We start from the raw sequence: 11,377 nt of genomic DNA on the forward strand, positions 1-11,377 counted from the left end.
ATGCATTAAAATTAAAAACGTGTTAAAATGCTCAAGAACAACTTGCGTAATATTTTTAATGAGCTCTTAATGAGGACGTTTGACCAAATCAAGGAGCAAAAACCCGCGCACCGAAAATAATTTGCGTCTCATTTGCTCCCAAAAAAAAAAAAAATCGTAAATTATAAACAAATTTTTAATGAAAAAAAAAGTATATTTCTATCCGGCATATGCTGCGGATCTACGCCCTTCGATTCGAATCCGTATCTGTGTGTGACTTTTGTTGCTGCCCATAAATTATGTAAATTTCCATTCGAAATTCAAAATTAAAAAAAAAAAAAGCGACGAAAAAAACGCTGTCCTGCTGCTCTAATAAGGGTGAAGGGTCACGGAATACACAGCAAATGGCAAAGGGGCTGAGGGGGCGTGGCCAGTAAACATCATAAAAGTGAGAAATATGCCTCTTATTTTTGTATTTTGTAATTTGTTTTGTAATTCTGCGCCTTTTTGTTCTGAAATATGAGGAAAAAATTGCCACATTTACCCGGAAAAAAGGAATGGGTATCCAGGGGCAAATGGATTTTTTATTCGATTTCCCACCCCATCGTGGGAATCCCCGCTTTCCGGCGGGGGTTAACCTTTACTAAGTCTGGGATTTTGGTCCTTTCTATCCTTCACTAGCAACTGTACAAATTGGATGAGACAACCTGTGCAGGTTTAGAGCGGCAGCGGAACAGGGAAAAGATGCATAGATACGTAGTTACTTTTCGGTAACCGCGGCAGCTCACATAAATTAAGGAGGCAGCCAAGGATGTGCCGGGGGAGAGACATATGCAAAGGCGTGACTACGCCAACTCTCAGGTAAAATTTATCGGGGAAAACGGAAGCCAACACGAACGAGGGACACTCGACTGCAGGGTTGAGAAAAATGGGTTTTAGAATTACTTGTAGTTTAAGTACAAGTTTAAAAAAATGGGTTTTCTTATAAGGATTAATTGAATTTACTAAATTCTTTAAAGATAGTTCAAAAAAGATCTTAAAAGAAGTTGAAATAATATTGCTAACACTTGTAATATGTGAGAAATCCTTTAGAAATCCTCTATTATTTCCTTAATATTTCAACATCTAAAGAATAAAATAATAAACAGTTTGTAATTTTATCTAAAAGTTCAAATCATAATTTGTTTTCTCGTTTGCAATTTTCTCTAAAAATTCAAATCAGAATTTGTTTTAAAGTTACAAATAAATACCACAAACACTAACAACTATCCTTCTGAAAATCTCATATGTATTTATTACTTCCCTAAAATTTTCCTTAATTTTTGTTGTCCTGTGTAATTAACTAACGGCTGCTGTGCAAAAGTCGACTGCAAGTTCTTTTGTGGCTGCGCTTAATTTTTAATGCCTCGCCATGAAATTTATTGGGCCGCCACAAATTTGAGTTAATCTGCGAGCTGCCAGCGGGCTTAACAGACTCAGGACAGACTGTACGCCAAGTTGGGCAAAGGATTCCGGAAGTTATCAGGGGGTTCTTCAACAGGACACGCCACCAAAGGAGTGAGACTTTCATGAGGAGGAGAAGCTGCTTTGCGACAGTCTCATTTAAAGTCCCAACTGAAATCAGCGTTGATTTAATTTCAACTGTCAGGAGAGTTAAGGAGTTGAGGCGTTGTCCTGCCGGAAGGGGCGAGGTGCGATAAGTGCTTTTCAATGCCCAGTGAAACGTTGGTATCTGGACTTTTTTGCTACGCTCTGCATTCCTAGTGAGAGATTCCTCGACATGCCATCAATCAATTGGCTGGCTAACGAGTGGCATGTCCTGTGTCCCCATATGAGTCCTCCATAGAGGGATTCTAAATGAGAAAAAGAGGAAAAAAAACAAACCAGCCAGAGCACGTAATTTCGCTTTGTCCTGGCTGAGGTTTCCAACTCATTCAACTCTTCATTCCAATCATTGACAGTCGAGCAAGAGCGATGGGTTCAGGCAGGACTTGGAGGGGGTAGAACAGGAAACTTTCACTGTTTAACCTTTAAAATTATTCCTTTAAAAGAGTAAGAATATTATTATTAAAATAACTAATTCCTTGGTAAAGAACTTACCCCAAGACAACTTTAAATTGCGTCGCTTAGCCCAGGACACCATAAATATTTATTAATGAAATTAACTGAGCTCGCAAAATTCAAATTGAAATATCAACGCAACGTAATTAAAATTCATGGTGAACTCCTCTCAGAGGGTGGCCTTCTGGCATTTGCTGGGAGTACACCCCCAACGCTTAGCATGATGGACGAGCAGAAGAAGGGTTCTGGTTAAATTTTTTGGCCCATTTGCATATGTCTTGCCTCCGGAATGATAGCCTTAATTGGTGGCCATAACGCGTTGTGTGTGTGTGTGTGGTGTGGTTATCCGCGTGTGTGTGGTTAAGTGGTTTTTCTGGTTGCCTAAAAAGCAGAGAAGCATCCCCCTGCCCCCATATTATTTACTATCCCACACCTCAACCTGGAGTGACGTTCATTTTAATGAGCAACAAATTCAATTTCAACTTTCAAGCGCCTTTGTTCCCGAAAATTAATTCATTTGCAATTCATGGCTTTCAATTGCGATTGTTTGGCTCTTTCGGTGGGAGGGGTAACAGTGTCTCTCCAGGGATCTGAAATTATTTGGTTAGCTTAAATTTATGCAGCCGGGATCATGAGCGCTCCAACTCCCCCATTTTACAGACATAAATCAAACGTTTACTGGCAGCCGGAAATGCAAATCAAATGCAGGTTGTGTTAGAGTATATTTTTGTTACGACTTTTAGAGTTTGAAGTGAAGGATATACTGGAAAGTTCACTAAAAAATAATAATTTTTGCTTCAATTTTAGAAATATGAATAATATTACGAATAAGTGTTGAATTCTTTGAAGTTTTGATATTTTTTCTAGTAGATTATTTTATTAAAACAATGTTTGAATGAATTTATTCTTTTAATTGTTATATTACAAATATTTCTGTAAGTATAATAAGGTTTAAAATTGAACATTCATGAATGTAAAGTCTTGTAAATCCTGTTTTTTGTAGATCTGACCAATATTTTTCATGAGTATCCGTTTGCTGAACAAACTAAAAATGATCTAGTACATGACTAATCTCTTAGATTATTCCGGAAAAATTATATATTTAAGAAACCAATTCAAAATACCTTACAGATTTTCCCAAAGTGCATTTCACAGCCTGTCCAGCTTGGTTTTTTCTTCTCCTCTAATTTCTTTTCCAGCCTCTGGTTTTAAATGATGTGCTAATGCGATACAAGCCATGAAAATGGGAATGGTCTCTACAAACGAGGGTGCCACGAGGTGCTGAGGGTTGTCTCTTATTATCCTCGTATCTAAACCATTGTTAGAATACCAACAGCTGTCCTCGTAAATCAAAATTATGAGTTTTCAATGAAAGCTACGGCCGAATGGAAACTTTTAAACAGCCTTTCAATCGCCACATGATAGATGCGCAAATTTATAACTATTACTTACGCACGATTAAATCATACATAGGGGAAAAATCTTACAGTCTTTCTTCTCTGTCCCAAATTGCAGTCATTTGTTGGGCTTAAACCCTTTGCAAACACAAAAGCAAGAATGGAGCCTAATGAGGCAGCCATAAAAATAAAGAAAAACCGAAATGGAAACATCAAAATATGGCAGGGCTTTTAGTTCCCGTCGCCTGATAAATGGCCAAGACTTTCTTTGAGGGCGTGACGAAAATCCAATCAAGCCGGACAAATATTCAGGCTCAGCACTTTCGGCAGACACTGTTGTCCAAGGAAAAACTAATATAGAAATTAGGTGTGTAATGTGCTGAGCGAGCCCATAAATATTTTCCCTATTCTCGATTCGCATCGCCTATGGAATATTTGCAAAAATGTTTCTACAAGACTAAGCCCTCCCTTCGGGGAGGGTGACTTTAGTGTCCATTTCGAGTGTTTGGCCACATCTGACATTTGTCATCATGATTCGGCCATAAATACAAACTGCTCCGAACATAAATAAACATTTTTTGGGAATTATTTTTAGAGGTGGAGAAAGGAGTGGTGAGTTTGGGAGGGAAAGAGATTGGTCATCTTGCTGGGAATTGAGATTATAGAATTGCGGAAGGAAATATATCTTAAGATTATTTTACTTGAACTATTTAAACTTTGAATAGAAAGCCTTGTTCAATTTTAATTTAAGATTTCTGTTTAGTTTGGCAATTTATTTAACCCTTTAAAGGCATTTTAAATATTACCGAATCTACTTTAAAGCTTCTTCCCTATATTAACCAGCCCCTTGATCCCCAAGGAGTAATTTAAATTTAATGATGTCTTGGCTGCTATCCTCTTCCCAGGATCTTAACCTGCTCAGGCTTCGTCTGCCTTTGATGTGTGTGTGTTTTCTCTCTCTCTTGATGGCATATCAAATGTGGAACTATCGATGGATAATGTGCATATATTCCTTACGTACGCATCGCTCGCCTGGGCAAACAAACAAGTTAACGCAATTAAGAGTCCTTGCCAGGAAACTTAATTAAGGATGCCGCCGTCGCCGTCGCCGCCTGCCAAGAAATTTCAAAATTTGTCAATGGCAACCAGGCCATCAGGCAGCAGCCGCAAAAGGCAAACACATCAATCGCTGGGACAAAAACCTCCTTCCTTCCTCCTTCAAACTGGTCCTTGTAAGGATACGTGGAACTATTCTAATGCGGTTGGTGTTGCAATTAAATTAACATAAACTTCGGGACCAGCGAGGGCACGTTTTTCACTCTTTTTAGCCCAAATTTGTAGGCCTTAAAAGGGGTTGGGTTTGAGCTTTTGATTGGGGTGTGCGAGTGTGTGTGTGCTGGTATCCTCCCCTGGGTAAACTGAGAAAAACGGATTAAAAACTGAATAATATTATAAGCAAAATATTTTATGAAAATCCAGGCTTACATTTGAAGTTATTTGTATAAATTTCAATAAATTTACAAATATAGAGATTAAGAAAATGTTGAATATTTCCAAATTATAATTACAATTCTTTCTTTTTAATCAGGTAACTTTTCCTTTAATTTTAAGCCTTATTTCCCCATTTTTCTCCCTGTGCATTCACATGCAAATCGGTCCCTGAGAAGCCCCAATTTGATTGACGCCGCACAACGCGTTAATAACTTTAGCAACGCCTTTGTCCTGCGGCGGACTTTGATGATGACTACGATGATTATGCCACGCCGTATATGAGGTTAAGGATTGGGAATGGAAATGAGGTCGTCCTTTCTCGGGTTCCTTTGGCGATGACGCCACTATCAGCAATCACTATAATTGCATAGTTTATCCGCGTGTGTGTCTGTTTGCTTTTAATACTGCTGCGGCTGCTGCTCTATTTGTTTGCTATTTAAGTTTCCTTTCCCCATTTTTCCCCGCGTTGATAGTTTCCCGGCTGTCACGCAACCCAATTATTTCCTTCAAACACATGTAACTGTTAATTGGCAGAGCGTCTCCCGGGCATCCAGCGTGTCCTGGTGTTTGTCCTGGTGGGTGCGCCACTTCCCCGTCATAGTTTAGTTACGAATAGTTGTGCCCCGCAGCTAGAAACAGAGATTGCTTTCTCCCCCCCGGAAAGGGTTACGATTAGTTTGTGGGGGTCTTCTTAGTTTTCCACTTAATCCGTCTGCAGATGAAAAGTAAATAAAGAAAATCAAATCAAAATGGAACGCGATTGGGGAAAATTATAGTTATGAAATGAGCTTAGCCAAATTCCCCAAGCAATTTTATTGCTTTTTTCATTATAGGAGACTTTAATGCAGACTTTAATGCCTTTATCTTAGACTATATATATAGAAATATATTTTTTTAAATATATTGAAACCTTATTTTTAAGTAAAAGTCCTTCTATATAATAGATATCTTGGCACTCTAATTTCTTTTAAAATTATACTTAAATTGTTATAATTTCTTATATCTTATTCTCTCCTTAAAATCATATTTTTTCTACCTCTCACCCCTTTAAAACCAAACTTTAAATAAGCAATTGGGGACTCCCTGTGGAGAAAGCGTGGAAAAGAAAGCAAAACGCTTTCTCCCGTCGAAGCGTAAAAATGCTCAGATATCCCTGGCTTCCGACTCTTCCCTCTCCTCCGTCCTGATACTTGGCTGCATATGATTTATGACACAGACAGGCGGTTAAGACAGAGAGGAAAAAACAGAAGAAGAAGCGGACGCAACGCCAAAAGATTTACGAGTCCTTCACACACAGGATATTCGCCATCAAGCAACGCAGGAAGGGAATGCAAATCGCGCACGCATGAAGTGAGTTTTGGGAAAGGGGAATTGCCTGCTCGAGTCAGTTTAAAAACCAGCAAGGATAATGCCACAAATCGCTATACATAGCCTGACATGTTCTTTAAAAAGTTACAAAACTTTAAAGCCAATTGGGAGAGAAGAAGATTATCCTTGGCTATTTCACAGGCAATTTGCAGCTTATTTATATCTCTTTTTCTCTAGAAAATAAAGATAAGAGAACTAAGCTTGAATTGTCCTGGCTAATTGCCTCCTTCTTCATTCGAATCACATCTAATTTGCGTGGTCGTCAGAGACATCCATTAGGCATTATCGAAGGCCATAAAAATCGGAATGGGCCAGAGCCCAACTGTGGGGGGATGGCCCCAGGACATGCATCCTGTTGTCAGAGGCTATCAGAATCATAAAACTATCCGCCCGGCAAGTTCTTTGTCCGCTAATAGAGCTGCCTGGATCCTGTCGCGCTCTTTGCCAATTTCGTCCTTCCGTCGGAGGAAATCATTTCTGTTGTATCGAATCTTTTGTTGCTTCCTTTTCGGCTTTTTGTCTCTGCTCTTGCCAAACGGAAAGTCTGATTTCTGAGTGTCCTTAAGTGCAATAGTCGTCTGCCTTGACTTTCGAGCTGCCTTCGAGGAACTCCAAAACAAAAAAAAACAAAAAAATAGCTAGCATGCAGAGATTAGTGTCCACTGGCGATGGCATCTTTAAGGACAGCGACATCCTGGCAGATAAAAATACACACAACAAACAGAAAATAATACAAAAAACAAGGCAGACAAAACTCATTTAAGCTAAAAATAATAAACGTATAAAAAAGGTACACCCTTGACCTCACCCGATCCTTGATTCTGAAACCCGGGAATCCCCCCCGCGTTTCACGCTCCACTTGAAAGTGTCACAACAAGTAAACAATTCTGTAATGAGAGCTCTCCAGCGTTCTCGCTAATAACTCAGACCAGAATAAATGAGAAAATCAAATAAAAACAAGTTAAAACTTCCGTGAAAAGCGAGGAAATGAAACGAAAACAACAACAATTAGAAATCGGGGAAGAAAAAAAACCCTCCTTGTGCTCGCATTTTTAAGCAGTCGAGTAATTACACATTTAATTGCAATGGCCCAGGACTTCAGAAAGGGAGTTCAGGATAAAAATATGCCAAGAAAAAATTACTTAAAATTCAGACATAATGGAAACTGTTGAGAGAATTATGCTAATTTCATACAGAAGGCAACGCCCCGACATAGAGTCCTTTCCTGCTTCTTTTCCTGTTCCTTGTCCAGCTTTCCAACCATTACGTGTCCTGCCTGCTAAAGTAAAAAAAAGGAAGAAATGGTAGAAAAGTGTAGCTGAAAAGTGAAAGTTCGATTTATGCAGCTAAAAGAAAATTCACTTAGCTATGCAAAGTTGCCACCCAAAAAATGCTCCTTGATGTACGCACATTTTTGGTTCCATTTATTAGATTTCCTTGCAGCTTCCTGTTTGGCGAGTCCTGTATTTTCACCCCTCTCTACTTGTATTTTTCTAACGCGCATTTTGCCTGAATTTGTAATTAGCCCACGGGATTATCGAAGGCTAAGAGGGGGTAGCCCAGAGCCTGGGGTGAACAGGAGTCCTTATAAAACATTTGAGAAAAGGTCGTTTCACTAATTCAGCTGTTGATTAGTGGAAGGATTTTATAGGGTGATCATAGGGTTTACTAAAAATAATATTTGTTTTAGAAAAGGGATAGCTTATCCTATGAAATAAATATTTAAGATTAAGTCTAATCTATGAAGTAAATTCTAAAAAAATATTGGAAGCCTGAAAAACAATACTATTTTATGTTATAAAAGTCTTATTAAATATAATATTTATAAAAATTTTTAGAATATTTTAATCTAATTTTAAAGGTTGGAAACAACTTCCAGAGTATCCTTAAGTCCTTCTCTTTTCCTTCATTAATTAGGCTAAGCTTTCCTTTCGCTCATTGCACTTGATAGACTTTCGCCCCCCGGGCAGTTTGATTTGTGTAAACATTTTTAATTATGAATGCGCTGCGTTGTAATGACTTGGTATCTTTTGGGCCTCTGGAACCCCTCTTCCCTTCAAGATTTCATAGCCTCTGGACAGCCTCCTGACCAGTTGGCGGTTTCCCACGTTGGGCTTATCGGCATCCGCCAGATATACGACCAGAATTAAATGATTAATAAAAGTTATCGTTATAGGGAAAGGAAGGAAGCGAGTCAAATTTGTTGCCAAACAAGGCAGATATACACTGCGCGTCACCAGATTAGCGCCCCCCTTGGTGCTCGCGTTTGAAGTAAAATATTATCAAAACTATTAAAGATTGAACTGTACAATTATTATCCAATATAATTCGATTAATTCTCTAAATAAAAACATATATTAGAAGGCAGTTGGTATTTGCATAGAATTGTATTAAATTAAAAACTAAAGAAACAGGTTTATTTGGAAGAAAAAACTGCGTCATCAGATTAGCGCCCTCAAAATATAAATTTAAATATCTTTCTTAACTTGCTGAGCACAGCAACCATTTTTTTTTTGCTGTTAAATTAATCATTTTTCTTCAATTTGACATACAATATGGGCAGAGGAGCAATCTTATCTTGGGAGGAAAAATCGAAAATCGAAGCGTTCAATGAATGTGGACTTTCTCTTCACAAAATCGCCGAAAAAACGGGAAGACATCGCAAAACCATTGCACATTTTCTTTAAAATAAGGAAAGCTATGGAAAAAATTACAAAGGAGGTAATAACAGTGTTGTTAGTTCAGCAGATTGCAGAGCTATACTCCGAGAGGCGTCCAACTCCCACGACTCGACCGCCAAAATAATAGAAAAAACTGGTGTTAAGGCAAGAAAATCGACTGTTTTAAGGGTGATCAAGAATGCCGACCATTTAAAGAGGCTAAAACTGAAAAAAAAAGCCACCTCTTAACCAAGTGCGAAAAGAAATCCGCCTAAAGTTTGCTCGAACGCATATGACATGGTCCAATGAGTGGCATAACGTCATATTTTCAGACGAAAAAAAATTTAACCTGAGGGTCCTGACGGATATAATTACTATTTCCAGGATTTACGCAAGGAAGAGCATCATCTGGATCGCTTACATAGCCGGGTTGGAGGAGTAATGGTATGGGGAGCCATATCCTATTAAATATCCCAAAGATGAACGCGGAAAATTACAATTGCGTTCTAAAAACTGCATTTCCCGTTTTTAAAACCTTATTTGGAAATCTCAAATGGCATTTTCAGCACGACAATGCCCCAATCCACACAGCCACGACCGTAAAAGCATGGATTCAAAAGGAAAATGTCAGTGTCCTGGAGTGGCCCCCATACTCCCCAGACCTGAACATAATAGAAAACGTCTTGGGATGGTTAGCTAGGAAGGTGTACGAGGCTGGCAAGCAATATGCTACCAAGAAGGATTTAATTCACAGTATAAAACAGGCCTGGACAACAATAACGTTGGAATATCTCAAAAACATGTATGACTCTCTCCCCAATCGAGTTTGTGAAGTCCTTGTAAACAAGGGAGGGACAACCCATTATTAAATTTCCTTAAAAATGCTTAAACTTAATCATAAAATTGTTAAAGATAGTATTTTGTAAGAACTTCATCAAAAAAAGTTATGTTAATGTAGGTGGCGCTAATCTGATGACGCAGTTTTTTCTTCCAAATAAACCTGTTTCTTTAGTTTTTAATTTAATACAATTCTATGCAAATACCAACTGCCTTCTAATATATGTTTTTATTTAGAGAATTAATCGAATTATATTGGATAATAATTGTACAGTTCAATCTTTAATAGTTTTGATAATATTTCACATCAAACGCGAACACCAAGGGGGGCGCTAATCTGGTGACGCGCAGTGTATATCCACGGTGACAATATTAATTTCTGGCTGAAACTGCGCATTAACAATTTTTGTGGCCTTTACTCTGTGAATTCCTTGGAAGGCTGCCGGGTCACGCCCCCCATTCAAATTGTGGCATAAACATGCAGAATCCTCTTGCATTTATGACACCGATGCGCGTGTCCCGGCCATAAGGCCATGGATCAAATTGTATAATATTAATTTCTAATTGCATAAATTTTGCCTCGTTACAGGGCATCCTTCTTCGCGTTTGCCTCGTTCTCCTTAGAATTTTTCCATTTACGATTCTGGGCCGGATCATAAAAATTAAAGCGCTTCAAGGTGTTTGAGTTCGCTTTGGGTTTAGGTTTAGGTTTCGTGATGTGTTTTTATTTGCCGGTCGCTGTGCCGCTCAAATAAAAATAAAAGCACCCATCAAATGTCGAGTTAAAATGTTTTATTATTTCACTTTATGCCCATCAAACGACGTGAGTTCGACCAGGAGAACACAAACAGAGACAGGATGTGGCTGGGATGGGATGAGAGGTCCCGAAGACAATTGCCAAATGGTTTATTGTTTTTGCGGCTGCTCTGCGAAGCGTTGATAAGTCCACCGATTTTGGTTGTGTGTTTGATGATGTCGCTGCTGGATAAACAGGGGTTTCTCCCTTAGCCCCTTGGGGCAATATATTTTTTTGAAATTGTTATTAAAATCGCAATGCGATAAGATGCCAAGCTGAAGGGGGAGTGCATTGTATCTTTTGGCAATTATTTCGATTTGCTGCGCTTGACTGGGAAATGTAACTGAATCTGCCAGTTCCACTGGATTTATTAATATTTTTTATTGAATTGCATTCATGGAGAAATTGTTGTGGTTATTTGCATTTTGGTTTAGAAATATTTGTTTATTTTTTAGTGAAAAAAGGGCACTACAAAGTCAATAGGATTTTTTGAGAATTCATTAAATTAAAAGCAACACCAGTTTACTTATTTTAGCGATATTAACATAATGTATTTAATATAAATATATCATAATTTTAGTTCTTCTAAGATTATTTCCTTCTAAATAATATAAAATAATAAATTTATTACCTTACCAAGACATCACGCTCTCAAACAATACAACTTAAACCTCAATTTTCATTTATTTTATTGATTTATTGGGATTGCAACAGTGTTGCGGCTTTTCTTTATTTATTTTAGTTATTTCACTGGCATGGAAAATGTTATTTTATACCGACTGATACGT

This window comes from Drosophila kikkawai, chromosome 3R (assembly GCF_030179895.1).
Source record: "Drosophila kikkawai strain 14028-0561.14 chromosome 3R, DkikHiC1v2, whole genome shotgun sequence".
Lineage (NCBI taxonomy): Eukaryota > Metazoa > Arthropoda > Insecta > Diptera > Drosophilidae > Drosophila > Drosophila kikkawai.